The 16,775-nt window shown below is 45.9% G+C and overlaps 1 non-coding gene across 1 annotated transcript; it reads left to right on the forward strand.

Annotated features, from left to right (window-relative positions):
• The first annotated feature begins 11,852 nt into the window (after positions 1–11,852).
• trnas-gcu (transfer RNA serine (anticodon GCU)) lies at positions 11,853–11,934 on the forward strand. The gene has a single exon. It is a non-coding gene; the product is annotated as a tRNA-Ser (tRNA).
• Positions 11,935–16,775: the final 4,841 nt, after the last annotated feature.

Genomic DNA, 16,775 nt, shown 5'->3' on the forward strand with positions numbered 1-16,775 from the left:
CATCAAAGACATGCAGTTCCTGGACCTCCTTCACTGCCAAACCGTTACCACACAACGCCTGGAGGAGGGAACGCCACACATTCCAGCTTGGGACCCTAACACCACACGGGATAAATGTGAATTTGAAGAGTTACCTCTTTTCCCCTCCCCCAAGCACAAGCCTTCAACTCGCCACCGCCCTCTCGACCCATTCCATCACTGCCATTTCTGACCTATTTTCTTCTCCCTCCTATTCATCCATCTATTACTTTCCAGCTATTTCCCCTCAATCCCACACCATTTCCATTTATCTCTCAGCACCGACTCACAAGCTTTATTCCTGATGAAGGGCTTAGGCCTGAAACCTGAATTCTCCTGCTCCTCGGATGCTACCTGATCTGCTGTGCTTTTCCAATATCACACTACCATCTCCAGCATCTGCAGTCCTAACTGTATCCTTGGAATTATCAATGACCTTAGAGTGAATACATCCCTCGATTGCAGTGACCACACTGTGACTGAGTTTTCCATTTATTTTGGATGAGGGCAGGTTGGATCTGAAACGAGTGCTTAACATCTAAACAACGGGAATGGTGTCAGATAGCGAAGTTAGGGCGCGCTGAAGTGAAGTGGAAAATTCTGTCAGAAGATGGGTAAGTCCAACTTCCCCACCTCACCCAGACTGTAAAAGACTTGCAGAAGGAGAAAATCAACTTCAGTGCAGGCACAATGACAGGTAAAGTGGAAAAGAGACAGTACAACACACTGAGGTGCAGTGGAATTAGAAATGTGAATTTATTCGATATATAAGCTACACCTTTACATATGGACTGCCCTCACATTGGAAAAAGGAATTTCCTGCAGTATAACGGCGATTTTGCCTGTGATATCACAATGTTGAGAGACACTGACATAGTTTCTTCTGTAGCAGCGTGGCCTAGTAAAAGCATGATCATCCCATCAACCAGAATTCGATACTTCAAAGCTCTCCTCTGCGCTGTACAACTTCTTTGCTGCTCCTGTAGTCAGATCTCAATCGCTTCACTGTGTATCTTCTTCTGCTTCCTGCTTCACGGAAACACTTGAAACGTGAACAAATCCACTTTCCACTTTCACCAATCTTTTGCAACTTCCGAGTTGGCACAGGTACGAGTGACTGATTGGCCTTCTCGAGCGCTCTCACTCTGGTATGATCTGAATGATAAAGTGAACTGTGTCTGATCTGCAGAACGTCCACACGCGGGACAGTGCTGTTTATCCCATCCTCGGGGACTGAGCTGTCTCTATTGGCAGAGTATTCAGCCATTTCCCTCCACTTGCAGGCATTATTAGAGGATGTAAGTCCGGATATGCTCGGAAGCTTCCTCTCATGGGCACAGCCAGGTGCAAGAGCGCCACTGGAACTTAGCAACTTTGATTGCGAACTTCCTCCAAATATCATTTATTTGAGAGAGAGAGAAAGATGCTGAGCTGGTGGGAAAGAGAGAAATGGGCTGTGGACTCTCTGCCCTCAGTAAAATTCAAATAAGTGCATTTTTGTGCTGCCCATTTGATGTTCAGAATCTATCTTCGCAGAACAATCCAGCAGAAAGGCTTTTGTTTCAGAGCCGTCGGTATTTTTGCTGCAATCGGGCATCAGTTAATATCTGAGTCCCAACTGTCCCAGATGAAGCGACTCCGAATGAAACCCTCACTCACTGAGAACCATCCCCACAGCCAGGAGCTGCGGGGCTGCAGGCAGTCCAAAGCGGAAGGGAGGATTAAAAACGAGCCATTATTTCTCCCTCTGCCACTCTGTCACAGAGACAGGGAGAGGGACGGCAGAGACGTGTGACGTCATTCACGTGCCGACAGAAGCCGTTCAGCCCATCGAGTCCACGGCAAATCTGTATCGCTTGCTTCTCTCTGAGGATTTTCATCATCAGTGCTGCTTGTTATAATAATAGGGAACTGTATCTGTGTCGAAATGCTGTCGCCGACAGACTGAACCAGATGTCGTTCACGGCTGTTCATTTCACCGGAGGACCCTGCTGTGCGACACAGTGTGGGGAATAACTGCAAGGCGGTAAAACAATGACTGCAGATGCTGGAAACCAGATTCTGGATTAGTAGTGCTGGAAGAGCACAGCAGTTCAGGCAGCATCCGAGTCGGTTCGAAATCGAGGTTTCAGGCACAATCCTTCATCCGGAATAAAGGGAGTGAACCTGAAGCGTGGAGAGATACGCTAGAGGAGGGTGGGGGTGGGTAGAAAGTAGCATAGAGTACAATGCGTGATTGGGGGAGGGGATTAAGGTGAAAGGTCACGGAGGAGAGGGTGGAGTGTATAGGTGGAAAAGGAGCTAGGCAGGTAGGACAAGTCATGGGGACAGTTACTGAGCTGGAAGTTTAGAACTAGGGTGAGGTGGGAGACGGGGAAAAGAGGAAACTGTTGAAGTCCACATTGATGCCCTGGGATTGAAGTATTCTGAAGCGGAAGATGAGGCGTTCTTCCTCAAGGCGTCTGGTGGTGAGGGAGCGGCGGTGAAGGAGGCCCAGGACCTCCATGTCCTCGGCAGAGTGGGAGTAGGAGTTGAAATGCTGGGCCACAGGGCGATGTGGTTGATTGGGTGTCTCGGAGATGTTCCCTAAAGCGCTCTGCTAGGAGGCGCCCAGTCACCCCAATGTACAGGAGACCATATCGGGAGCAACGGATATAATAAATGATATTAGTGGATGTGCAAGTAAAACTTTGATGGATGTGGAAGGCTCCTTTAGGGCCTTGGAGAGAGATGAGGGAGGAGGTGTGGGCGCAGGTGTCCAGTTCCTGAGGTGGCAGGGAAAGTGCCAGGATTGGAGGGTGGGTTGTAGGGGGGCATGGACCTGACCAGGTAGTCACAGAGGGAATGGTCTTTGTGGAAGGCGGAAAGGGATGGGGTGGGAAATATATCCCTGATGTTGGGGTCAGTTTGGAGGTGGCAGAAATGACAGCGGATGATTTGGTTTAAGCGAAGGTTTGTAGGGTGGAAGATGAGCACCAGGGGCGTTCTGTCCTTGTTACGGTTGAAGGGGTGGGGTCTGAGGGCGGAGGTGCGGGATGTAGACGAGATGTGTTGGAGGGCAAATTTAACCACGTGGGAAGGGAAATTGCGGTCTCGAAAGAAGGAGGCCATCTAGTGTGTTTTGTGGTGGAACTGGTCCTCCAGGGAACAGGTCCGGCGGAGGTGGAGGAATTGGGAATACGGGATGGCATTTTTGCAAGAGGTTGGTTGGGAAGAGTTGTGGAAGTGGTAGGGTGGGAAGAGGTGTGCATCGGGTCAAATCTCCGTCACATTCGTGACTGTTGTTCTTATGTTTGTTTCTTCTCTACGTGTGCTGAAGTAACACAGTGAGGGAGCAATTACTGTTGTCAGACATACATCTAGGGGCGTATTAAATACTGAAGTTGTGAGATTCGAGCAGTGTTTATTAACATAGATCATTCACTGTTCGAATCTCTGGCTCATGAATTTGACAGAGAGCGAACTTGAGCAAAGGTTGAGCTGGGGCGTTTACCCCATGACGTAACACGAGTTTCTGCCGTTGCTTTGTTTTTCACGTCATTTGTGTGTTTTGCATCATTGAGGATTTTGAAATTGTCCCCTTGATACAAAAGGCCCGTACTTTTGCAACATTGTACAAAAGATGCAGTACAATAACAGCCGTTGCTGATTCAGTCTACTTATCCAGATATTGACCCCTAGAAACAGCACTGTGCACTCTCCTCGAGTCTGGAAAACAACTTCCTCACATATGATGTTATATTCTCGCGCTCATGGCGCTCTTCCTTCCATCGGCTTCTGTGTTTTCACAGAATCTGATTCAATAGATCTTGTCACTGTGTCATTTCTTTCCATGTGGTCAGATCTTGTGAACAGAATATCACAGTGGGAGTGTCCTGGGCCCATAACCCAGAAGTCAGACCATACTCAGGGAACCGTATTCTGGTCTTGACCATTTCATGAACACCAGGAAGACATATCTATGCTCTTCAAAATTTAATTACCTGTTTTAAGAAGAAAGGTAAACAGTTCCTGGTTCCTGCTTCTGCTGCCACACGGACCAAGATTATAAATGCTGGAACTGTCCGCTCTCCCACATTCAATTTATCCCCAGGTTGTGGTAAGATGATGGTCTGAATCGCTTCCTTCTCTTCCCTGTCACTCTCGGACGATGTGAGCTGTGAAACCTTTGATGTGAACTGGAGACAACGGGAAAAAATGTATACACGTCTGCTGCGTGAGCGACGGGACTCGCTGCATTAACATCCCATGCTGATTCAGACAGCAGAAGCCTCCCTGTGACTTCGAGAAGCACAGACACTGTTCCCGAATAATGGGGAGAGATTCACTCTTTCCTCGCAGTTCTGCATTTTCTAACTGTCTCAGATGGCATTATTTGGACAATGTTCCCAAAAGAAGATGATTCCTTGTGCATGCACGATCTCCCTTTTCTACACCTTTCCAGAATTCCCATACTTCCCACTCCCGCCAGACCCCTACCCCGCTCCACAAACTCTTGTTTGGTAGCAAGCTGAAGACCGCGTTCAAACTGCTCTCCACCAACACTGCAATGACAATGGAAGAGGAGTTCGTCCAGTTATCAATGAAGACCGCCCTGTTCCGGGAAAGCAGCTAGCACAGCCTCCTGGGAGAAGCGAGTCAGAATGGACAGGAGCTGTTATTAGAACTCTGTCCTTCTTTCACTCCAAAACAGCAGAAATAGCCTTAGTTAACCAAAAACTCACCTGATTTCTGGTTACCACGTCTGGCGCCGTTCTGGCTCGTTTGTCTCGGGTGTGATATTGCCTCATACAGGTGACATACGTGCGAGAGCTCTCGGGTTCACATTGCAGATAAGCGTTGGAATTTTGTACACTATTTCATTTTCGTCTGAGAAGATATGATTTCGATGAAATCGAGTTCAGATAAAGATTCCAAAGCTTGAATACATACACAAGCAAGTTCAAGAACCGCTTCTTCTCGGCCATTGCTGCTCTGAGAAATGAATTGTCTAACTTGAAATAACGCTGATCTTGCCAATATGGATTTTGCTGAGCGCCCGTCCTATACGTAGTAACCTGAATTCCTGAGTCTGGTCAAATGTTGCTTTTCTCACGCTGTGATCTGCATGTCCTTGATAACTGTGATCCACCTTTACCATTCGCAAACAACGCTTTCCACTGTACTTAGGTCCATGTGAAAATCAATCAATCAAAACACAGTTATTTCCTCATTGCGTGGAGCCAGCCGAGCGAAGGTGGGCTGCATGGCCTCAGTCTGCAGTGTGACACGTTTTGTGATTCTGATTGAAATTGCAATTAAAACAGAATTGGGGAAGTTACCGATGATTATATTGACACAGCCGGGACACATCTGTGCCACAGTGTATCACACAATAACAGTGAAGATCTTTTGACGTCATCCTCGAAGGCACATGCTACAAAAACCTGAAGACTGCGGGAAACTGCTGTGGTCAGCGCTAACAGAGCGTCCCAGAGGGATCGTGGTGGGCGCATAATCCAGAAATTAATGTATGAAAAGCATCCTCTGCTCGATGACAATTCCACCTTTCAGCATGTGTACTGCCACCACCAGTGTTTCGCTATAACAGTGCTCCGTTCTTCGCATTAAATATTGATGAGCCTTCTACGTCCTTACACTCAATGGTATCTGAAATAGATGCACCCGGCAAATTTATACATTTGAGGAAACACACGTTTGAAGTTTTATTGAGATTAGATTAGATTACATTACAGTGTGGAAACAGGCCCTTGGGCCCAACAAGTCCACACCGACCCGCCAAAGCGTAACCCACCCATACTCCTACATTTACCCCTTACTAACACTACGGGCAATGTAGCATGGCCAGTTCACCTGACCTGCACATCTTTGGACTGTGGGAGGAAATCGGAGCACCCGGAGGAAACCCATGCAGACACGGGGAGAAAGTACAAACTCCACACAGTCAGTAGCCTGAGGCAGGAATTGAACGCGGTCTCTGGCGCTGTGAGACAGCAGTGCTAACCACTGTGCCACTGTGCCACTGTGCCGCCCACAAAGTTATAGAATTTTTTTGCTGTTCTCTGTCGTTGTGTTATGACCAGATTCGCAAAGTCACTTGACTGAGCTGGGAAGACACTGGCGAACGTGAGAGAAATCAGTTGTGGTGTGGACCATGCCCCTGACAAGCAGCACTGATGATGAATAACCTCAGAGAGAAGCAAGCGATAGAGATTTGCCATGGACTCGATGGGCTGAACGGCTTCTGTCCGCACGTGAATGACGTCATAAGTCTCTGCCGTCCCTCTCCCTGTCTCTGTGACACAGTGGCTGAGAGATAAATAATGGCTCGTTTTTAATCCTCCCTTCCGCTTTGGACTGTCTGCAGCCCGGCAGCTCCTGGCTGTGGGGATGGTTCTCTGTGAGTGAGGGTTTCATTCGGAGTCGCTTCATCTGGGACAGTTGGGACTCAGATGTTAACTGAAGCCCGATTGCAGCAAAGAAACCGACGCCTGTGAAACAAAAGCTTCTCTGCAGGATTGATTCTCCGAAGATTGATTCTGAACACCAAATGGGCAGCACAAAAATGCACTTACTAGAATTTTACTAACGGATGAGAGTCCACAGCCAATTTCTCTCTTTCCCACCAGCTCAGCACCTTTCTCTCTCTCTGAAATAAATGATATTTGGAGAAAGTTCACAATCGAAGTTGCTCTGTTCCAGCGGCCGTCTTGCACCTGGCTGTACCCGTGAGAGGAAGCTTCAGAGCATATCCACATTTACATCCCGTCATAATGCCTGCAAGTGGAGAGAAATGGCTGAATACTCTGCCAATAGAGACAGCTCAGTCCCCGGGGATGGGATAAACAGCACTGTCCCGGTGCGGACATTCTGCAGATCAGACACAGTCCACTTTATGATTCAGATCATACCGGAGTGAGAGCGCTCGAGAAGGCTAATCGGTTACTCGTACCTGTGCCAACTCGGGAGTTGCAAAAGATTGGTGAGAGTGGAAAGTGGATTTGTTCACGTTTCAAGTGTTTCCGTGCAGCAGGAAGCAGAAGAAGAGACACAGTGAAGCGATTGAGATCTGACGACAGGAGCAGCAACTAAGTTGCACAGCGCAGAGGAGAGCTTTGAAGTATTGAATTCTGGTTGATGGGACGGCCATGCTTTCAGTAGGCCACGCTGCTACAGAAGAAACTATGTCAGTGTCTCTCAACATTGTGATGTCACAGGCAAATATTGCCGTTAGACTGCAGGAAATTCCTTTTTCCTCTGTGAGGGCAGTCCATATGTAAAGGTGTAGCTTATATATCGAATCCTTTCACATAAATACTTCCACTGCACCTCAGTGTGTTGTATTGTCTCCTTTCCACTTTACCTGTCATTGTGCCTGCACTGAAATTGATTTTCTCTTTCTGCGAGTCTTTTCCAGTCTGGGTGATGTGATGCAGTTGGACTGACCCATCGTCTGACAGAATTTTCCACTTCACTTCAGCCCGCCCTAACTTCGCTATCTGATACCATTTCCGTTGTTAAAATGTGAAGCGATCGTCTCAGATCCAGCCTGCCCTCACCCAAAATAAATGGAAAATTCAGTCACACTGTGATCACTGCAATCGAGGGATATATTCACTCTAAGGTCATTGATAATTCCAAGGATAAAGTTAAGACTGCAGATGCTGGAGATCAGAGTTGGTAGTGTGATGCTGAGAAAGCACAGCAGATCAGGTCGCATCCGAGGAGCAAGAGAATTCAGGTTTCAGGCTTAAGCCCTTCATCAGGAATAAGGGTTGTGAGTCGGGGCTGAGAGATAAATGGAAATGGTGTGGGGTTAAGGGGAAATAGCTGGAAAGCAATAGATGGATGAATAGGAGGGAGAAGAAAACAGGTCAGAAATGGCAGTGATGGAATGGGTTGAGAGGACGGTGCCGAGTTGAAGGCTTGGGCTTGGGGGAGGGGAAATGAGGTAACTGTTCAAATTCACATTTATCCCGTGTGGTGTTCGGGTCCCAAGCCGGCAGGTGTAGCATTCATCCTCCAGGCGTTGGGTGGTAATGGTTTGGCAGTGGAGGAGATCCAGGACCTGTATGTCTTTGATGGGGTAGGAGGGGAGTTGAAGTGTTCAGCCAGGGGACGGTGAAGTTGGGGGTGCGGGTGTCCCGGAGAATTTCTCTGAAATGATCTGCAAGAAGGTTTCCTGTCTCCCTGATGTAGAGGAGACCACACTGGGCGCAACGGATTCAGTATATGACATTGGTAGCTGTACAGGTGATTTTCGAATGGATGTGGAATGATCCATTCCGGCCTTGGCTGAGGTGAGGGTGCAAGTTTCACCCTTCCTTTGGTGGCAGTGAAAGGTGCCAGGAGAGGGTTGTGGGCTGATGGGGGATGTGTGGACCTGAAGGGGGGGGTCATGGAGGGAATGGTCTTTCCGGAATTTTGGCAGGGATGGGCAGCGAAAAATATCTCTGGTGGTGGTGTCTGTGTGGAGGTGGCATCAGTGGCAGCATATGATGCGTTTATGCGGAGTTTGATGGGGTGTAAGGTGAGCACCAGGTGGTTCTGTCTTTGTTGCGTTGAGAGGCGTCGCTTCAAGGGTGGTGGTGCGTGAAATGGAGGTGATGAACTCGAGGGCGCTGTCAACCACGTGGGAAGGCAATTTGTGATCGTGGAAGAAGGAGACCAACTGGCTCTTTCTGAGGTGTAATTGGTCATCCTGCGAACAGATGTGCTGGAGGTGGAGGAATTGGGAATAGTGTTCTTACACGAGATAGGGTTGGATGAGATGTAGTATAGATACATGTTTAGATTACTTACAGTGTGGAAACAGGCCCTTCGGCCAAACAAGTCTCCACACAGTCAGTCGCCTGAGGCGGGAATTGAGACCTTGTCTCTCGCGCTGTGAGGCAGCAGTGCTAACCACTCTGCCACCGTGCCGCCCATGTTGGAGTCGGAGGGCTTGTAGTATATGTCTGTAATTAGTCAGTAGCCATAGTCAGTGATGTAGCGGTCCAGCAAGGTGAGGGAAGTTGACAAGATTATCCGGATAAATTTGAGGTTGGAGTGGAAGGTGTTGGTAAAGTTGGTGAGCTATTCAACCTTCTCGTTGTAGCGCCAAGTACCTCTAAACATTCATCAAAGTAGCGGAGGAGCAGGTGGAGGATGGTGCCTGTGTAACGGCGAAATATGAACAGTTCCGCGTATCTGACAAACAGGCAGGCATAGCTAGGTCCGATGCGGATGCCCATGGCGACCAGTTTCGATGGAGGAAGTGGGAAGATTGGAAAGAGAAGTTGTTGATTGTGAGTACCAATTCAGCCCGGTGGATGAGGATTGGGAATAAGGAATGGTGTTCTTACACGAGATAGGGTTGGATGAGAAACTGTAAAATCTTTAGGTCACCCTCAGTGGGAGCATTGAGTGTAATCCTTGTAATCTTTCTCCACCAAAACATATAAAGAAGTTAGAAAGGGTCCAGACGCTGTTTCCTGGATAGCAACACATTAGAAAGCCAAGTGATGTTGTTTACTGAGACATAAAAATATCAGAAAGGATACAAACGGGATGAGAGAAAAAATGAAGGAGTCTATTCACGAGATTTGGAAATGCTGGAGCAGAAACACGCAAGTTTGATGTAAACAAAAAGAGATTTTCACATAACGCGAGGTTTGAATGAATAAATTGGGGAAAGGCCCTCTTTCGAGTGAATCAATAACTTTAGTTAGAGGTTGAAAACTATTAGTGAATGATTAAGAAAAGTTTGGATGAGAGTTTCTTCCACTCAATAGAATTATTTAAATCGGGAACGACTTTCTAGAAATAAAACGTAGAAGCTGACTTCAGAGTGTTTTAAAAAATACACGAACAAACGTACAAGGAGAGAATTTACCATTGAGTGAAAGTCAGTGTGGTTGCATTACAATTTCGAATTTGTTGACTTCAGACACAAAGACTTTTCATGAACACGTACAACTGAATAAGTTCATGGATTGGTAAGGTGTGGCGTATGATTCAAGGTGAAACTCTATAAATGGAGCTGATGCCCTAAAATAACTGCAGACAGAAGTTATATCCTGATGAGTAGGAATTGAATCGTCACTTGGAGACGCAACACCTCCTTTAAAGATTTGACCACATTCACATGATGTTATTTACATTTCGTACATTCTTAACTCCACCCAAGAAATCCACCAAGAAGACGCTGTCCTTTTGTGTTGTTAACCCTCTGTACTTCTCTGCAGCACGCCATTGAAGATAAAATATGCTCAGACCGAAATTCAGTTCAATACAATATTCAAACGGTCCTATGTGATTTCTATTTTTATTATTGCAATAACGTTTGTGAGTTTGCAATAAACTTTGTAACATGAAACCAGTTCAACATCTATTTTCCCGGAATTTAACGCAGTGCACACGGGACACGTTATCCATCTGTTGAAAAAACACCTTCAGCTCTCTCTCCATATATGTCACTTCACGTTTTAGATCCTTGCAGTATGTTTGTTGATCAAGGAGTCATTATCCAGAAAAGGTCGTATCTCAATCCACAAACACGGGTATTTTCCCATAAACTTGGCTTTGCTCAATATCACCTTCTGTCTGTATCCCTCAACCCGACGATAAATTGAAGTTGCTCCATTTGAGGCTCAAAATTAAAACTTCGGTACAGCACGCCCCACTATACTGGAACAGAGATACCGTGCACTGGTCACCTTCAGCACAGGAACAACACATTAATGCTTACCTCCACATTCCTGGTTTTACCTTAACGTTTGGGAAACCGAGTTTCTCTGATTCCATGGCTAGTAACGGGGGTTATATGCTCATCTTCACCAGGGGTTTTGTCCCCGCGTGAGGAAAGTGGTGAGGTACTCATTGTAAAGATGGGTAGATTGATGAAAGGTACAATGTCATCTTTTGCCTTCCCTAAATCATGAGCTTGTTATTTTGTTTTGCATCTGTAGAAATCTTAAAATCTTCATCTTTAACAGACTCAATGACAGTTCTCCATTGTGTCTCTGGCATCAAATGTCTTCCACCTCAGTCCGCTGTTTGGGAAGTGTTCCTGTTGTGTGAAATGCACTTCCCCGTGCGTCAACTGCTGCTCCCAGCATGCGCTCTGGCACTGCACTCATTTTCCTTTTGACACTTGCTCACTGTAATGCTGTGATCATACAGTGACTTGGTGTCGCACGGCCCAGGAAAATGATACAGATCAAGGTTTTTGCATTGTTGAGTTCGCTTGTCAGTTTAACCTTATTTTTCATTTTGAAGTTGTCTGTTCTGTACACAAGTGCGTGTCAAAAACATCTGAGCGGAAGTTAGGTCTTCTGAATAATGACATTGAGTACTATGCACTCTCCTCCAGTCTGGAAAACAATTCCTCAAAGGCAATTTAATAGACCATAGACAGCAGGTGCAGGATTAGAGCATTCTGCCCTTCGAGCCAGCACCACCATTCATTATGATCATGGCTGAACATCCTCAATCTGTATCCTGTTCCTGCCTTATCCCCATAACCCTTGCATCCACTATCCTTAAGAGCTCTATCCAACTCTTTATTGAAAGAACACCTCTTGCTGTCTCGGGTTCTTCATTCCGTTGATTTCAAATCTTCACAGAATTCAACAGACCTTGTTACATAGTCATTTCCTCATTTTTGTTCAGATCACTGTGTGCACAGTGTGACAGTGGGAGTGCACTTGCCCCACAACCCAGGGGTCAGACCACAGTCTTGGAACCGTACTGTGTTATTTCTCATTTCACCAACACCAGGGAGAAATATCTGCTGCTCTGCATAATTTACGCAATTCAATTATTCATAAGGTCATAGCCTGCCCCGTGTCTGTGACGAGGTGGCCGAGAGGTTAAGGCGATGGACTGCTAATCCATTGTGCGCTGCACGCGTGGGTTCGAATCCCACTCTCGTCGCAATCATCAACAGCTTTCAATGGTGTGGTTTTCAGATGATCGCAGCTGTTTCATTGAAAGTGGAACTCCAATGGTCAATTTTTCTGCGTTGACGCTATTACAAAATCTCAAGGAACAGTTTGTGCCTTTTGACTAAACTAGATTGAAATGTAGTTTGCTTTGGGATAATGAAAAGAAACGCGATTTTCTTTTTCAAGTCAAGCTGCTGTGAACGGTTTTTCGTATGAAAGACATTCAGGAAAATCAAATAACGAGAGCTGTGAAGTGCATGTTTATGCAAAGGGATTCTTAATGAATATTTTGTCAGATGAAATCTGGAGGACGTTGAGTAGAAGTAATTCATCCTGGTGAGAAGAGCACAATGAAACAGCACAAAACAATGGAGATATATCAAAATGGGCAGGGCGTGGGTTTAGGGGCACTGAGAACTGGCTGTAAATGCACAGTGGAGAATTGCCGCTGTGGGTGCTGTGCATGGGCACAGAGAGACTTACACATTGGTCTCGCCCTCGCCCCTTGCTCTCGCCACTGATGAATGCTGGACATAAGGCACAGATAAACACAAGATGTGGGAAGCAAGCTCCCTCTCGTTATGCACACACTGGATGCATCACATTGAACTATGAACAACTGGAGAAATCAGCATGTTACCTGTAGGGAGTGAAACTAAACTGTGGATCAGTAACCGCAGGTTCATGCAACATAAACATGAAAAATGATTTAAAATGTAGGGTGTAGGTTTGCTCGCTGAGCTGTAACTTTGATATCCAGACGTTACATTACTTGGCTAGGTAACATTATCATCAGTGGCGACCTCCAATTGAAGCAAAGCTATTGTCTCCTGCTTTCTATTTATATCTTTCTGCTCGATGGGGTTCCTGGGGTTTGTGGTGATGTCATTTCCTGTTCGTTTTCTGAGGGGTTGACAGATGGCATCTAGATCTAAGTGTTTGTTTATGGCATTGTGGTTGAAGTGCCAGGCCTCTAGGAATTCTCTGGCATGTCTTTGCTTAGCCTGTTCCAGGTTAGATGTGTTGTCCCAGTCGAAATAGTGGTATTTTTAACCCATATGTAGGGCTACGAAGGAGAGAAGGTCGTGTCTTTTTGTGGCTAGCTGGTGTTCATATATCCTGGTGGCTAACTTTCTTCCTGTTTGTCTTACGTAGTGTTGGTGGCAGTCCTTGCATGGAACTTTGTGGATGACGTTGGTTTTGTCCATGGGTTGAACTGTGTCTTCTAAGTTTGTTAGTTTTTGTTTGAGAGTGTTGGTGGGTTTGTGTACTCCTAGGATCCCGAGGGGTCTGAGTAGTCTGGCTGTCATTTCTGAAACTTCTTTGATGTATGGTAAGGTGGTTAGGGTTTCTGGCTGTGTTTGGTCTGCTTGTCGTGGTTTGTTCTTGAGGAATCTGCGAACTGCATTTTTTGAGTATCTTTTCTTCTCTAATACGTTGTGTAGGTGGTTCTCTTCTGTTTTCCAAAGTTCGTCTGTGCTGCAGTGTGTGGTGGCTCGTTGGAATAGTGTTCTGATGCAGCTTCGTTTGTGTGTGTTGGGATGGTTGCTGGTGTAGGTAAGTATTTGGTCAGTGTTTGTCGGTTTTATGTATACGCAGGTTTGTAGTTCTCCGTTGTCCTTTCTTTCTACTGTGACGTTCAGGAATGCGAGTTTGTTGTCGGTTTCTTCCTCCTTGGTGAACTTTATGCCTGTGAGGGTGTTGTTGATGATGTTAAATGCCTTTACTATCTTGTTTTGTTTTGTGATGACAAAGGTGTCATCTACGTAGCGGACCCAGATTTTTGGTTTGATTGTTGGTAGGGCTGTTTGTTCTAGTCTTTGCATTACCGCTTCTGCTATGAATCCTGATAGCGGAGATCTCATGGGCGTGCCGTTGGTTTGTTTGTCGACTATGTTGTTGAAAGTGAAGTAGGTGGTGAGGTACAGTTCCACTAGCTTTATTAGGTTTTCGTTGGTAATGTGATTGATGGTTGTTGGTGCGTCTGTGATGGTCTCTTCTAAAAGTGTGGTAAGTGTTTCCTTTGCCAGGTCGATGTTGATGAAGGTGAACAGTGCTGTTATGTCGAATGAGATCATTGCTTCTTCTTCCACTATTTTGGTGTTTTTGATGATTTTTAGGAATTCCTGGGTGGAGTGGATGTAGTGCTGTGACTCTTCTATGAGGCATTTCAGTCTTGCGTGTAGTTCTTTGGCCCGTCTGTAAGTTGGTGTTCCGGGTAATGAGACTATGGGTCTGAGCGGGGCTCCTAGTTTATGGATTTTTGGTAGTCTGGTTGGACTTGGGCAATACCTTGATCCTCGGACATTCTAAGCAAAGACATGCCAGAGAATTCCCAAAGGCCTGGAACTCCAACCACAACGCCATAAACAAACACATAGATCTACATGCCATCTATCAACCCCGCAGAAAACGAACAGGAAATGACATCACCACAAACCGCAGGAACCCCATCCAGGAGAAAGATATAAATAGAATGCAAGCGACAACAGCTTCGCTTCACATGGAGGTCGCCACTGATGGTGTTACCTAGCCAGGTAATGAAACATCTGGTATCAGACCTACAGCTCAGCGAGCAAACCTGCACCTTAAACCTCAACCTGAGTTACAAACCTTCACAAACCTTGCGATTTAAAGTGTCTATACACATGGGAGTGATGCTTCCTGTCTTTGCCTTTTCATTTCTGGCCGACTCTGCACTGGATTACGTCATCGGAAGGACGTTTTCACTCATTTCCTACAAATTCGGACAGGTCATTACCGTTATCTAAAGATGAAAATTAATGGGAATATGCGATGTTATGATTAGGCTGGAGTTTACCTCAAATTATGGTGAAAACGCAGCAAAGTCAGTTGCAATTTCCAAGATCGGCCGTGACCTCATTGATTGGCTGATCAGATTGTGAATGCTCGTTTTTTTGAGGACAATTTGAAGTGAATCAATGATGGTGATTATCTTTGTTCTTTGTTCACCTTGTGACTGTTACTGTTATTGCTCATGTCCTTGTTAACACCACAGCTCTGCAGCGTGTGAAATCTCAGCTGTGCATCTGGCCATTGGTGCAACCATTTGTATAGCTGGCTGCGGATCAGGCGGTTGTAAGTTCGACTTTTGCATTGCGCAAGCGCATTGTGGAGATTCATCACAAATCCAACCTAATCACATTTGATATGCTGAGGTGGATAATATTTGAAATTTTCATCTCCACGAACGAAAGTTCTTTCACTGTCTTTGATCAGTTAAACATTACCAACAGCTATCAGAGTAAAAATCACACAGCACCAAATTGTATCGAATAGAGTTAGTTGGAAGCACCAGTGTTCCATGCACTGCTTCTTCATCAGGTGTTTGTCAACTTTTGTAATCTAAAATGGCTCTGTGTGATTATTAAATTTATCTACACCAGTCCAACACCAACACCTCCACGTCATGGGTACCGTCGACACCACGAACGGTCGGTTAAAGTCCAGATGATCTTCCAAAAGATCGCGCATATTGACACACACACCAAGTTTCTGCAGAAAAACATCCACCTGATGAAGGAGCAGCTCTCCTAAAGCTCGTGCTTCCAAATAAACCTGCTGGACTCTGCCTGATATTGTGTAATTTTTAACTTTGTGTACTCAACTCAAACACTGGATCTTCCATATCATAGACAACATCAGTCATGTCCCACCGTTGTCACAGAAGGCAACCTTGGAATAGCCCAATACATTGCTCATAGGGACGTTTCGTTTTCAGAAACCAACACACTTAATCGCTGCAGCTCCAATGGATGAAAAGCACAGAAAAGAAACAGCTGAGACTCAGTTTTGACAATATTTTGAAATTCTTTGGAAAGTGGAATCAGAGGAGAATGAAGGATTAACTGTCTGACTGTGCAGAGAGAGGGAAGGCACTTTTCCCTTCTTTGATGAGCTGGGGTATTGACTGATCTAAGGCATGAAACAGGTTCCTGGTAGAGCTGCGCTCTGTGCATCAGGAACCAGAAGTCCTGATTTCCTGAACGGTAATGAAACCCAGGCCACTCAGTTAAAGCGCTGAATACTAACCACGAGACCACCAGGGATGAGGGCAGAAGCCGTTGCACCTTTTCTTCATAACACAGTTTTTGGAATTATGTCACTGCAGATATGTTTCCCCTCAAAAATGATTGAATTATGGAGTGTTTACAGCACAGAACCGGGTCCCTTCATCTTGTTTCCCAGCACTTGGTCTGTAACCTTGTAAGCTCTGACGAACCGGGACAAGTGGTGGGCTTGTTAGTGGGTGAACATTTTGGTGATGGCGACCACAATTCTGTCACTTTCACCTTGGTTATGGAGAGGGATAGGTGCACACAACAAGGAAGTTTTTACAATTGGGGGAAGGGAAATTACGATGCTGTAAGACAGGATTTGAGGAGCATACGTTGGGAGCATAGGCTGTCAGGGAAGGATGTGGTGGAAATGTGGGACTTTTTCAAGGAGCAGATACGACGTGTCCTTGATATGTATGTACCGATCAGGCAGGAAAGAAATGGTCGTGTGAGGGAGCCTTGGTTGACGAGGGAGGTTGAATGTCTAGTAAAGAGGAAGAAGGAGGCTTACATAAGGTTGAGGAAACAAGGTTCAGACAGAGCAGTGGAGGGATACAGGATAGCCAGAAGGGACCTGAAGAAAGGGATTAGGAGAGCTAAGAGAGGGCATGAAAAATCCCTGGCGGATAGGATCAAGGATAACCCCAAGGCATTCTATGCGTATGTGAGAAACCTGAGAATGACGAGAACGAGGGTAGGTCCGATCAAGGACAGTGGTGGGAGACTGTGTATTGAGTCGGAAGAGATAGGA

Source organism: Chiloscyllium punctatum, chromosome 13, assembly GCF_047496795.1.
Source record: "Chiloscyllium punctatum isolate Juve2018m chromosome 13, sChiPun1.3, whole genome shotgun sequence".
Taxonomy (NCBI): Eukaryota; Metazoa; Chordata; class Chondrichthyes; order Orectolobiformes; family Hemiscylliidae; genus Chiloscyllium; species Chiloscyllium punctatum.